Source organism: Battus philenor, unplaced genomic scaffold, assembly GCF_028537555.1.
Source record: "Battus philenor isolate CCGP_79_NKW_IND1 unplaced genomic scaffold, ilBatPhil1.0.hap1 SCAF_18, whole genome shotgun sequence".
Lineage (NCBI taxonomy): Eukaryota > Metazoa > Arthropoda > Insecta > Lepidoptera > Papilionidae > Battus > Battus philenor.
Genome location: NW_027181680.1, coordinates 3,730,098 through 3,743,617, shown reverse-complemented (window position 1 = coordinate 3,743,617; position 13,520 = coordinate 3,730,098).

Genomic DNA, 13,520 nt, shown 5'->3' with positions numbered 1-13,520 from the left:
TAAAAAATGTCATGTTTTTAATCGACCGAATTATATCACTAATATTTTTAAATAAAGTTGTATTTAAATATTAGATAAGTTACAGTGATCAAGTCAAAAGAAGACCGCCAGAAGTGTTAAATTAAAATATTCTGTGAAGATATTTCTCAACTTTGAATAAAGCTTGTATGGTTTAAAAAACTAAAAGTAAAAACTCTTTGAGATTTTTGGTCACTTTCCCAAACGTCCTTAATAAAATAATTAGATCGACTAATTCCCAACCTGTATTATAACTATTTTTATTAAAAGTAAGTTTAGAATTGATAAGTCATTTTTAATTATATTTTGTTTATGTCAATTTAGAACCTATGATCCTATTTTTTTGTTTTCATTCATTCATGTTTGTATATACACATACACATAGCACATAAAGCCTCACTGACGTTAGGTTGATTGAGTCGTCGCTACATAAAATGGGGACCTACCTATGCCTCCTCTATCACCTAGTGGTCGCCACTTATGCTTTACTTAACAATAAAGATACATTTATTTTAAAAAAGATTTGAAATAAATAAATCCAGACATTGAGAGTACGCTAAGAGAAAACTTACGGAAGTACTTATTTGTTGAATATAATAGAGTAGTTGCAAACTGCTGCTACTTAAATATTTAGAAGCATCTTCCTTTGCACTTTGTGTTGGTAGAGGCAAATAAATTTATTTTTAACATGTTTACCAAAAGATTATATTTAACAAAAACATAAACTTATCCACGTTGATGTAATTATTTTATGGATTAACTAGCTGATCCCGCACACGCTGTTTTGCAAACAAAAACTAAAGTTTTTAATTAACACATTAAAAATAAGGGTTGATCGTAGAGGGGTAAAAATTTAAGGTTGTATGTATTTTTGTATGTTGTGTCATAAAAAAATAAAAACAAAAAATTTTGACTAAAAATTAAAAAAAAAAAATTGGAGTGGATCACCCTTACCACTAAGGGGTATGGATAATAGATAGTAGCCGATTCTCAGACCTACTGAATACGCATATGAAATTTGGTAAAAATCGGTCAAGCCGTTTCGGAGGAGTTCAAGTTCGAACACCGTGACACGAGAATTTTATATATTAGATGTTTCTGATTTTTATATACTAACACCAATATATTAATGCTTATTATATAGTTGATATCTAATTTCATGTTTTTCTTCTCTTTGTAAATTGATTTTATTTTTTTAATTATGATTGTATATATAACTACTTTCAATATATTTATTTATTTATTTACATTTTTTATATTTATTAGTGAATATGTAACATGTACAGGATGTCCGGTAGCAGAATAAGAATTTTAACTTTGATTTTTTTTTAAATTAGTTAAGAAAGAAGCAAAAACAGGCAGTATTTGCTTTGGTATGTATGCGGGTTTTTCGAATACTGTGTGATTGGTATAGATTATTTATATAAGTCATTGTACATTTGTATTTGTCCACATATAGTTTATTACATATTTACGAGTAATATTCTAGACTATTACCGAGCGCGTCGTATATGGATAGACAACTCTTTTAAGGTAGTCGACGGTGGTTGCAAGCGTTGGTAAGGTTGGTAAGCGTGTGGGAAAAATTCCGAAAATTATGGTGATGACCCAAATCAAACTCTCATGCAATGTACACATGAATTACCCACTACTAGTTCTTTCTTTGTTTCCATACATTGTTGTATATAAAAAATTATCTTGTGGAAAAAAAAGTTGAAGCTTCAACTTTATAAATTTTATTGATGTTACTTGAAAAATTAATAGTATTATATATATAAATAAAATGACAGCATGACAAAGACGTATATGACGACAGTAGATTTCTATCTGATTTAAAACCTACTTTGTTTATTAAAATAAAACGAGAATCAGTTACACTGGGCTTTTCATGACGTCCCTCAAATTGTGTTTTTATTGTATTATATCGCGTACAATGAACATGTCAACTGCCAGTTGCTTGTCTCTCTTTTAACGTACTATTTTACAATATACGTTTGTTACTAATATATGTTGGTATATTTGAATGTTATATTTCATGAACATGTAATGCCATTAAATAAAAAAGGCTTTTTTCAATAAGTTATCACCAATGTGTGTCACCTGTGATGATCTCTTCGGGCCTAATAAGGCTTCATTGCAATAGGCAAGCACACGTTTGCTTAACGAGCAATAGAGCGGGATTTGCTTGGGATTTCTTTACGAGATCAAATCAGGCGTAAGGAGATCTGTGCATAAACAAAAGTAGCTGTAGTGGACTTTTTTTTTGCAAATGGCTCCCGTTTTTTAGAACGTCTCGTAAACTCCTTAATTATTTTGGGAGAGAAACTTTTGCATTTTTAATAATTTTTTTTATTTTGGCTCGTTTCTTCCAGTGTTCACGTAATCATTCATTCACTCATCTAACATATATCACCTAATCTAACATTCTCATTCATTCTAAATTTTACTCTTTGCATCTACTTTCATCCTCTCCTCAAATATCACAGTTAAGGTATATTTGCAATAATGTATCACAGTCTATTACTTGCATTAAAACTGTACTGGATTAGCTATAACTGTAGTTTAGACGTAAATCTAGTTGAAATACTCGTAGCATTGGGCAGACTTGTAAGTTTCTGGAAACAATGGACCTGCTAAAATGCCCTTTGTAGTTCTAATCGTCAGAAGACTCTAGATGCATATCGCTATTAAGCAGTCTTATTGGGAATATATGAGAGAGGTCTACATCTAGAAGTGAAGGTTCTACTATTCATTATAAGAGCTAACACGACCTGCAATGTTTAATGATATTATACATTTAACAATAGTTTTAAAGTACGAGCGGTTGGCACAAATTCTTTATTATTAAGGTGTGACAACAAATAATTAAGGTTTACAAATGTTACAGATTATAATCTTTGTAATAATTCATATTAGCATATTTCGACGAAAAAATTGGATCGATTTTTTAATGCCTTACTAACATTAAAGTCGTCTAATATTTATATTGTATTATATTGAAATTGTAAAAAATTTTTTTTTTACGGAAAGTAAGAAAATTGCATTTTCTCTAGTCAATTTTTGAAAGCGACTAGTGGTATCCCAGCGGTTAGAGGATTGAAACTTGCTTGATTGTCGATTCATTATATACGGTTGCTACTGATAACAAACCTGCTTCTAGAGGATGGACGGCAGCGTCCTCTTCGTATACGATCATACTACACTGTGATAGCCAAACCGCCTACCAAGCGTGGTGATTATGATTTATCCCATCGATATCTCTGGGAGAGTCCTAAGCCTTGTAGTGGGCGTCTATGGGCTGTAACGATGATATGTACATAGAAAAGATCATCAGCTTTTTGAATTGGACTTTTGAAGCAACAATGACAGAATTATTTATAATTTATAATTTTATTGTTTCGAAAGGCTTTTAACATCTTCTACGCGGGTCGTCAGCATCGAGCACCGTAATCAGCCTTTATTTCTACAACGTGAAGGACCCAGCCCCCGCACGGTGATATCAAAGAATGCGGAGAAGTGATGCCTTCGTAGATATATATTTGTATATAGAAACATTTAAACATAACACCTTAATACTATATTAAAATATCATCATCATCTTCATCATTATGCTTGTCGATGGAGGCCCACTGCAAGGCATGAACTTCCTTCCCAAAGTTCACCAGGACAATTCTTCCGTTGACTTAACTATGTCCTCGATCTAGTGGTGGAAATTTAGAACTTCGAGCATCAGCAAATGGCATTTATCGGTGTTCTATAGACTGTATTTGGAAGAGTGTGCGTTGGAGTTACTTGAATTATTCCCCCTATTTCCTTTCTTTCATCAATACGTGAATCCGTCACGGCTTTAATATATCGTTGAAATCCCTTCAACCCGCATTAAGCTTATTGCTTTTATAGTGCGAATATCCCAAGAATAAAACAACCTATTGGCGTCGTTCTTTCAAACTAACTATAACCAGGGAATTTTTAAGTCAAGAATGAGTGAAAGAAAAGATATCTTCTAGACAAGCATGTAAGATCACATACCTCGTGATCGCTTAACATCAGCCGAGACTTAGGTCAAAGCTTTGTCTATAAGTAATAAATAAGCGTGTACTTTATTACATAATATTAAATTCTTATATATATATATATATATATATATACGTGACAGAAATGTTTACGAATCTATCGGTAGATGTTTGTAATTACATTTACTAATCACCGAGGACATATTATTTCAAATGCAGCAGTAATTACTCATCCAGTTGGTAGTAAATTAGCGTTAAAGATGCTTTTGCTACGGGTGATTAAGACGTAAAATCTTTAATTCGTAAATAATGTTAATTTAAACTTAGATAGTGTGTATATATATATACATATATACAATGATGGCAATGAAAAAAATAATTTGTATATAGTGTAATTCTTTTACTTACTTTATGGCCTAAAGCTATTGCCCGTTACATATGTTATCAGAGTATGTTTTACATTATCAAGATATATAACTAAAACTGTATACATTACGTTTAAGTAAGGCAATCAATTGAAACGATTCCGACTTAAACGGCAATGTATATTAAACGAAGCGAAACTTTCTTCTATTCCGCTAGCGTATTATATACGAATATGATACAAGGTAGTCTTCAGTAGAGCTTCAGCTTTCAGGCTGAACGGATGTCAGTTGAGGAAGGGCGATTTTTTCCTTTTAACTTCCGACTTTAATTTTACGCGACTATTTAGAAAATTAATTACGTAAATTGTGAAAAATTATTGTGATTGTAAATTTTATTTTTATGAAACAATTAGTTCCTATTTCATTTTTATGTGTCGTTTTGTGTTATCGAGGACTATTTATTCGAATAATGTTAAGAATTCGGTTAGATACTAAGTTCCGCAACTCTACAAAGTCAGAGCTGAGTATAGGTAGGTAAAAAATTAAAATTTCACGATACATTTTTTTCGCATTTTATTAATCTGAGTATAACTCATTTCATTGCTTGTACATATACATGTACAACTTCATTTAAAAAGTAATAGCATTTTTGGGGAATCATAATTTAAAAACCGATTAAGGAAAGTTATAAATACTATAAAAAATCACCATAATTTTTAACAAAAATGTTACTCCAATGTCAAACGTGACTGCTCGTTATAAATCACGCGTAAAAATTTTTGGAACGCCTCAGAATTTTTAAATTTGTAAATCCTTAATTTCCTTTCGCCAAAGATTACAAATTTTATTCTTTATATTAAAATACATACAGAATTTGTATTTAACATTAACAAAAATAATGAAATCATCATAAATATGTATATGGATTCCTATTGCCGCAAAGCAAAGCGTGTTCTATGAAGCAAATTAAAATATTTCGGATAAAAGTGTAATTTATGAAATTATATTTTAGCCACACATTTGCACTAAATTACATTAGTTTATAATATGTTAATATTCCCAAAAGTAAATATGATTTTTATAGAAAAATTACAGATCTTAATTTTTTTTACTCCCCGAAAAGAGTCCGTTTTAAAACTGAAATGTTTAATTATTACAGAAATATTTTACATTCACCTCTTAAGATTTAAATCTAATTGCACCTATAAAGATGTTCATCACTGTGCCAAAATGAAGACTTCATACAATATATTAATTTCGGGCATACTAATAACATAATACCGGCAGGTTTTTTGTAAATATAATAATTCAGATATCATTTATCTTTCTTTTAGCTTTAAGAGAATGATTTACATTGAATTAAATTCTTAAATTTGTTGCGATAATAATACACACCCTTCAGATAAATATTTGCAAATGCAAAGAAAATTTAAATGTTAATAAACATATAATATTTAGCTGCAAGTAGCAAGAATGTGCTTGTAGCGACACAATAATTGTATATAAAAAAAGACGAAAAGCAGTAATCGTTTCATTCACATTATCATTGATTTTAATTAAATTTATTCAGTGAATTCATAAATTTAATAATGGGTTAGTCATTTATTAATAATGGGTTAGTTATCAGCCTACTTTAAGACAGGCCTCATGTAAAGATCGCGTTCTGGCGCTACTACACCGCTATTTAATATTGGACTGATTATTATCTATATTAAGTTTTAAGATTTTAACAAATTTTGAAAACTACTTAATAATTAATAATACTTTTGTTAAAACTATAAAGTAAGTAAAATCAATAATTTAATTATACTTAATAAAAAATTATGAAATAATTGCAAAATAAATTTTCATTTATATTAATCTATACGTAATATAAGTTCATGTTAATAATTTTAAGCGTCTTGTGTCATTTGATGTCCGCCCGCTGTGTCTCTCTTGGGTAACCAAGTCAAGTCAAATGTGTGTCTTTCTTTCATAGACCAAAGAAATCGCTATTTTCGATAAGACCGCATTGTCTATTTCAATTGATTTCTATTTCTTTTTCTCGTGTCTTAATATACAAGACAGAGCAAAAATAAGTAAATAATGAACGTGTGCGTTAGTTTTTATTGAAAGTTATATTTTAAACGTTCGAAGTTATTGTTATGTATAACGGTAGAGTCACCTTAACACCAATACAAGCCAATATTAATTTTAGCTATTATATACATACGTGAAAAATACTGTTCGAGTTTGTATTTGAAATCTTGTATCTTTAACTTGGAGGAGGGGAACCGTATAGGGAGTTTAATCTGATTCTAGTTTTTGTCAAAATGGTCTCTTCTTGCATTCTTCTCATGACTTCCGTGACTTTAAATTATTCATATATAATATTATTCCATACACATTATGTAATAGTTTCTCTAGTAAACATTGATTATGTTTACAAATGTTAGCAAATTCTATATAATACTTCGCTGTTATATTTCACAATTAATATGAAGTCGAGTTAAGTAAATTTTTGAACATTATTAATGCTCTAAATACGTGGCTTCCGAATTTAAGTTTACTAACACACCCTTATATTATACCATTATCTTGCCACGTTTCCAGTTTCTCGTGGGTTTATACCAGTTTGTTGTTCTCGGAAGTATAATACAGAAGTATAACCTTCATGATATTCATCCGTAATTAGAAACATAAATAACTTGAATAGAGAGATAATTTAAAAATGGAATTATGTATATAATCGCGCAGTTGGAGAAGCCATGCTACAACATACTATGTATTTATTCATATTATTATCGACTTTGAAACATTTATGGCGACTACTTGCATCATAAAAAAAATCAGAGTGTTTGCTTCCCTATCAAGATTAAATATTTGCTATCTTAGATCGCGGGTTCGATTCCTAGGCTACAATCCTGTATAATTCATAATTGGTTCACTAATTATATGGGGTCGACACTGCTTACTAACAAGTTTTCAGAGGATGAGCAAAAGTGTCCTCTGCGTACCTTAATACCGCATTGCGATCGCCAAACTGCCTGCCAAGCATGGTGATTGTGGTAAACCTCAAAGATATCTTCATGATAGACCTTGCAGTGGGCGTCTATGAGTTGAAAAGAACAAGATAAAACTACACCGATTTCAAACGCGCGTGAATCTGATCCTTTTTCACAAATATACTTAAGTAGTATTGAAAGCAATTCATTACAACGATTTATCATCACTTAAAAATCTTTCACGCTGTAACAGGATTTTATAACATTTTATACATGGTAATCCAGACACATTGCATAGGAGTGTACAGTTAAAATAAATAAAAACTGTTGGAAAAAAAATTGTTAAGTTTATGTGGTCTACAGATAAGCATATCTAAGTTATCTTATTTCTAGACCTGACCATTATAATTTTTATTAACCATAATTATCAAATTAAATATATTTAATTTTCTTATATTATAATAATAAGAACATATATAATATTATTATATATTGAACATTGAAACACAGCGATCTTATATAAGATGTCAGACAGAATATTAACTTAATTTCGAATTTTTAGACAACTAAATATACATACATATAAATGAATACACTTGCAAGGGAAGCTTGAATAGGATTAAAACAATCGAACTACATATTAATGAATGAATTTTAAATAATGATTTATCAAAATTTTTATTATATTTGATAAAAATATTTTGACATTTTTAACAAGGAGGTTTACAATAGAACTATACTACAAATGCGATCTTTATACGACTATATTATTGAACAATTTTGACTAACCTTTTGTAACCTATAAAATATTTCAACTGTTTGATATTTTTATTACAAATACTACCACAGCAACAATATAGCTAATACAATCCCAATTATTTTAAAATTTAAAGTAAATTATAATGTAAAATCATCTTAGATAACAAATTTGCAATTTAAAAAAATAATTAAGCAATTTTAAATCTGAATTAAAAATTAATTCAATTTAAAATTATTAACAAATATTTGAAAAGAAAGTCAACTCACAAGGTGGGCAGACGTCCTTGTCAAGATCATTAGGATATGCTATACGTAGGCACTGTGCCGGTAGAGATCTGTGGGAAAGGCCCATGTCCAGCTGTGGATTTCCTGCGGCTGAAATCATGATAGATATTTGTTGATAAATATAAAACACATAGCAGAAATGAAAATAATCAAACAACATTAACAAAATATATACTAAAAACACTTGTGTACTAACAAATCTGACTGTCTTAGTTTTCTATTACACTAAATTGCGTTTTAAGAGATTTGTGTGAAAGCAGATCATCCAGACTAAATATATCTCACGTACATTCGGTGATACGTTAGTAAATTACTTCAGCGGAATCTACGTACGTAAAATATAATTTAGGTTTATGTTACCATTTATGTTATTTGCTTAACATACAAGCCTCGGACGTTATACAAACTGTAGTTCCGTCAAGTTATGTTAAATGTTATTAGGCTTAGTTGGCACTGCGTACTAGAATTTTGGATGTAATTTATCTTGAGGGCATTTTATCAATTGTATAATGATAGTAAAATCATCATCATTTCAGCCGTTGGACGTCCAGCGCTGGGCATATGTCATTGATTTACAATAGAACCAGATGAAAGATTATAAGATATTAACAAGGTCGTCTGCACTTGTTGGTTGACGTGCAATGTTGCACTTGTAGGTTCGTGGTTTCTACTCCTTTAAATCTGACTCCAGGGGCCATGCGCTTGCTATGTGCCGTTTGTCCTTCCTACTTGCATTTCAACTAGCTAATCCGTGAGCTACTTTCGCTAATAGTAAAAAAAATAAGGATGTGATTATACTCCCGAATCAGACGACGAAACCATAGTTGTAACATTGAAAGGAGAAATAATATAAATGTAACATGAATACATTGAACGATATGTATAAATTCATGATTCTAGAATTATTCACAAAACTACCCAAATACCAAATGCCACTGAAATTTTTTTTTTAATGAATAGTAAAAATTCCATCTAATTTGCGCAATGTAACTTACGTAGCCACTATATCATACATGTAGACCCAATTAAAGGTTAATTAGTCCTTAGAGACGACACACCTGCGCAAACGACAAATTCTCATCACTATACCAGGTTATATATAATCTATACCACTATCAACAGTTATGTTAATTTAATTCTATATTTAGTACTATGTGTTTAATAAATAAATAATACGACAAGACAGAAGTAATTAGTCATAGGTGTAAAGGAATATATGTAAAAAGGTTTAAATCATTTACACCTATTTATAATCACCATGTACAAAATGATTACTCTGAAATAAGTTACATTTTACATTTTTTTTTGTTTTTTCTGTTGGCATGTAACAGACCGATAACTTCTGACATTAAAAACTATGCAGGTAGATACAGTGAGCAAAAATAAATTAAATACGTAGTTCCGAATTTTGAAAACAGCTTTTTTTACTATTTTTTCGTTATAATGTAGTAAAAGATATATTCATCCGTTTTGCATGCCCATGCTTTTACACCGAAAACCAACCAGTCGCCCTAATAGATGTTTCATACGGTTTTACGCGTTTTTTTTTTACAATATACATAAACTTGATCGAAGAATACGTGTCTGGTAGTAGGAACATGTGACATTGGCAGTATGCGCACCGAGTTGGACAGACGATCAGCCTAGTGCGGTATGACTCTTCTTTTCCGCAATATCATTAAGGAAACAATAACACGGCAATTTGTTCTTCGCACTATAACTTCCGTCGTAAGGTCCTTTTTTTGCTCAATTAGATAAAACAATTGAATACATAATTGCAAGTATCTGGTATTCCAAACAACAGGAATGAATATTCCTCTTGGAAACTTATTATGGACACGTAAAAATTTAACGTGTTTGACTTAAAGAGAATGTGTATAGAGCACTAAGTATACAAGTGTAAAATGTACACTTATTATGTATTTATTATTATATACTATTCTGTTTAACAAAATGGGAAACGAAAATAAATTTAAATAAATAAATATTACCAAATCTGGTACTAAGAAAAAACACGAGAACGACTCTACCAATAGAATTTTTTACTTATTCAAAATTTCAGTAAAGTTTAGAGAAGGTAATCAAAGGTAACAAAAATTTCAGAAAAAAACATATAATTACACATACATTTGACCATGTAAAACACAAAGTAAATTAATAAATCTGCCGAGATGTAACTAGCATTTGATATCAATCGGAGCCATAAATCACGATTTAGCAAGTAAACAAACAAAAACCATTTTACACTATATATTATTGTAATGTATTAGCTGTGATAGCTTGGCGGTAAATGATTGAGACTTGCGATCGTAAATCGCGAATTCGATTCGAGGGATATAGTCTCATATATGATTTACACTTCTTGCATTAATTATAGACAATCGCCACTGATCACAATACAAGTTGTAGAGGGTCATCTGCGTAATATAACACTACATTGCGACCGCCAACCTGCCTGCCTGATTATAGTATATCTCCCATAGATGTCTTTAGAAGAGGCAGTCATATGTCATATGGCGTCTAAGGGCAGAGACGGCAATTACAATGTAGACATAATCACATTATTATTAAGGTATTTCAGAATGCGAAATAAATTGTTTTCGATTTTTATTATTACTACAAACAATTAACAAATAAATTGATAAGTCTCTTTTGTTTTTTCATTAATGTAATATAATTAAGTTCAATGCTCTTTATTTTACTCGATAGAAATTATACATGTAGTTAAATATATACGTTGTTACATAATTGTAAAGGAAAAGTACATTGGGCGTCCTTATCACTTACAATGTATACACATAAACATACATAGACCTCCTCCCAAGGTTTGGCAGGCGGGTTGGCGACCGTAGTTTGGTATTTTGGTACTCCGACGACACTGCTGCCTTTTATAAATATTATAATAAATATTAACTTTAAATTAAATTGGACTGCACTTGTCTCAGAGAGAATAAAGAAACATAGAGAGGGAAAAATAGAGAATTAATGGATAAATAATCAATAGTCTCTTAGACTTCGAAAGATAATTATTGTTACCAGTATAAAGTTTTTCAGGGTAGCGAATATTTGATAAAAAAAAAAAATTTTCGTCGCCGAGGCTTGAGTAACTACCTTTAAAAATTATAATGAAACTAAAGTCACAGTTTTATCTCCGAGTCGTATGATTTAATGTTTGCTGGCCGCCAATTTGTTCTTTAAACTGGCCGACTGGTGAGGTCCATCGGGAATAAGATAAATTAGAGCCACAAGCTCAAAGTTTTCGGTTTTATGACAAAAGAAAAATAGGATTTGTGTGAATTTCAAATTACTTTGTCTGTCAAAGTAATATTTTATTTCGTTATATTTCTTGTTTAATCTTAAGTTTGAACAGTTCTGCCTTACTTATTGTCCTTTATAGTCTTTTGGCTAAATTATTTACTTTGTTACTTATTTACATATAAATGAAAGCTCCGTTTCACAGGACGGTATAACTTTTAAGTGTAAATATTTTATCACATTGGTAATTAATGTACGAGTATGTATAGATTGTAATAAACAAAAATTTGAAAAATATGTATTGTATTTTGAAGGGTTTTTTTTGACAAATAAGTAGTTTTATACCCTTTTTAGCTTTTACTTAATGTTTAATAGAATATAGTGAACAAAAAATTGCATGATAGTGTGAAGTTATTTTGTTTTAAAAGCCATTGGTAGTTAATGTATTTTTTACCGCGGCTATGGGTGCTTTTATTTAATGTGTAATATAATGTTATATACAAAAGTTAAAAAAATACGGTTCGAAGGATTTTCTTAACCTAGTCATTGGTTAATTAATGTATTTTTATACTACTAGTGCTTTTACCCAAAATTTAATAGAAGCTGATAAAAACTAGATTTTTCGATTCACTATAAAACTTACGAATGAATTTTAGCATTACTGGAGCAAGGATATTATGAAAGTCATCACTGAAAACCGCTCTAAGTTGGAAGAAGAGTTCCATTATTTTTTTCAGCGTCTTTTTTTTAATTTGAACTGTTACTTAAATGATCTTAAGTGAAATAAATGAAAGTAAAGTTATAATTTTAAAATTTCATTATGATCAGTCTTTTTTGGACTGAAGGGAATAATTAGTAAACTTATTGGAGCGATGCGACTTTACATAATCCGTCACAAGGTGGTCCCATATTATTATTTATATGTTATTTTCGAAAAACTGACTGCTATATTAAATAATCATCAACATGTCAAGTCAAATAATAGCTTACGGCTAAGATCGCCTGAATTACGGGTCCTCCGCTGGTCGCATCCAGCATCTACCCGCAACCTTGAATAACTGAGTATGAAAAAGACCAATATTTAGCCACTTCCGCACATGCAGTGGTAGTCGTGCAACAAAGTGCATCGCCCGCCAGCGCGCTGATAAATGCGTATGCGGCAAACAATGCGAATTACGCAATTGTCACACACCGTCAAATCACTCAACACGTGTTTCACCCCTCCATGGGGCATCTTCAGGAGTTATGTTACACCATTTAGTGCCAAACACAGAATCAGAGACTCTTTTTCATACTTAGAATTGACTTCCACAAGGTAACGCCTGATTCCATTAAATATTGAATAACTGATCGGTCTACCTATCAGAGTACGTATCCCCGCCGCGTCCTCGCAGGCTTGTAGTCACAACTCGAGTATCTTTCGACCGCAACGATCATCATTTGCACAAAAATTGAAAATATATTTGTTCAAGGAGGCATTTACATGCGCTTTTGAATCTTCGAATATTTTAACACTATAATTAGTAAGCTTCCACTGGTTCGTTGAGAAGAACCGGCCATAAACTCAACATTGGCTGTTTTAAATGAAATTAACATTTTTTTCTCACGTGTACACTATAATATCATTCGTGTAAATGAGTCAACAAACCAAGTTCCGCGCATTTCGATCAAATAAAAACTTTTGATCGCTGATATAATATTTAATAATAAGGCTTTTATTTTAGAATTAAATTTAAAAAACGGAAGGTCTAAGATATCTCATGGTACTTTATTGTATATGCGCAATGAAGGATTTGTTAACTTTATGAAAACGAAATTTATTCATTATGAATTTATTTCCA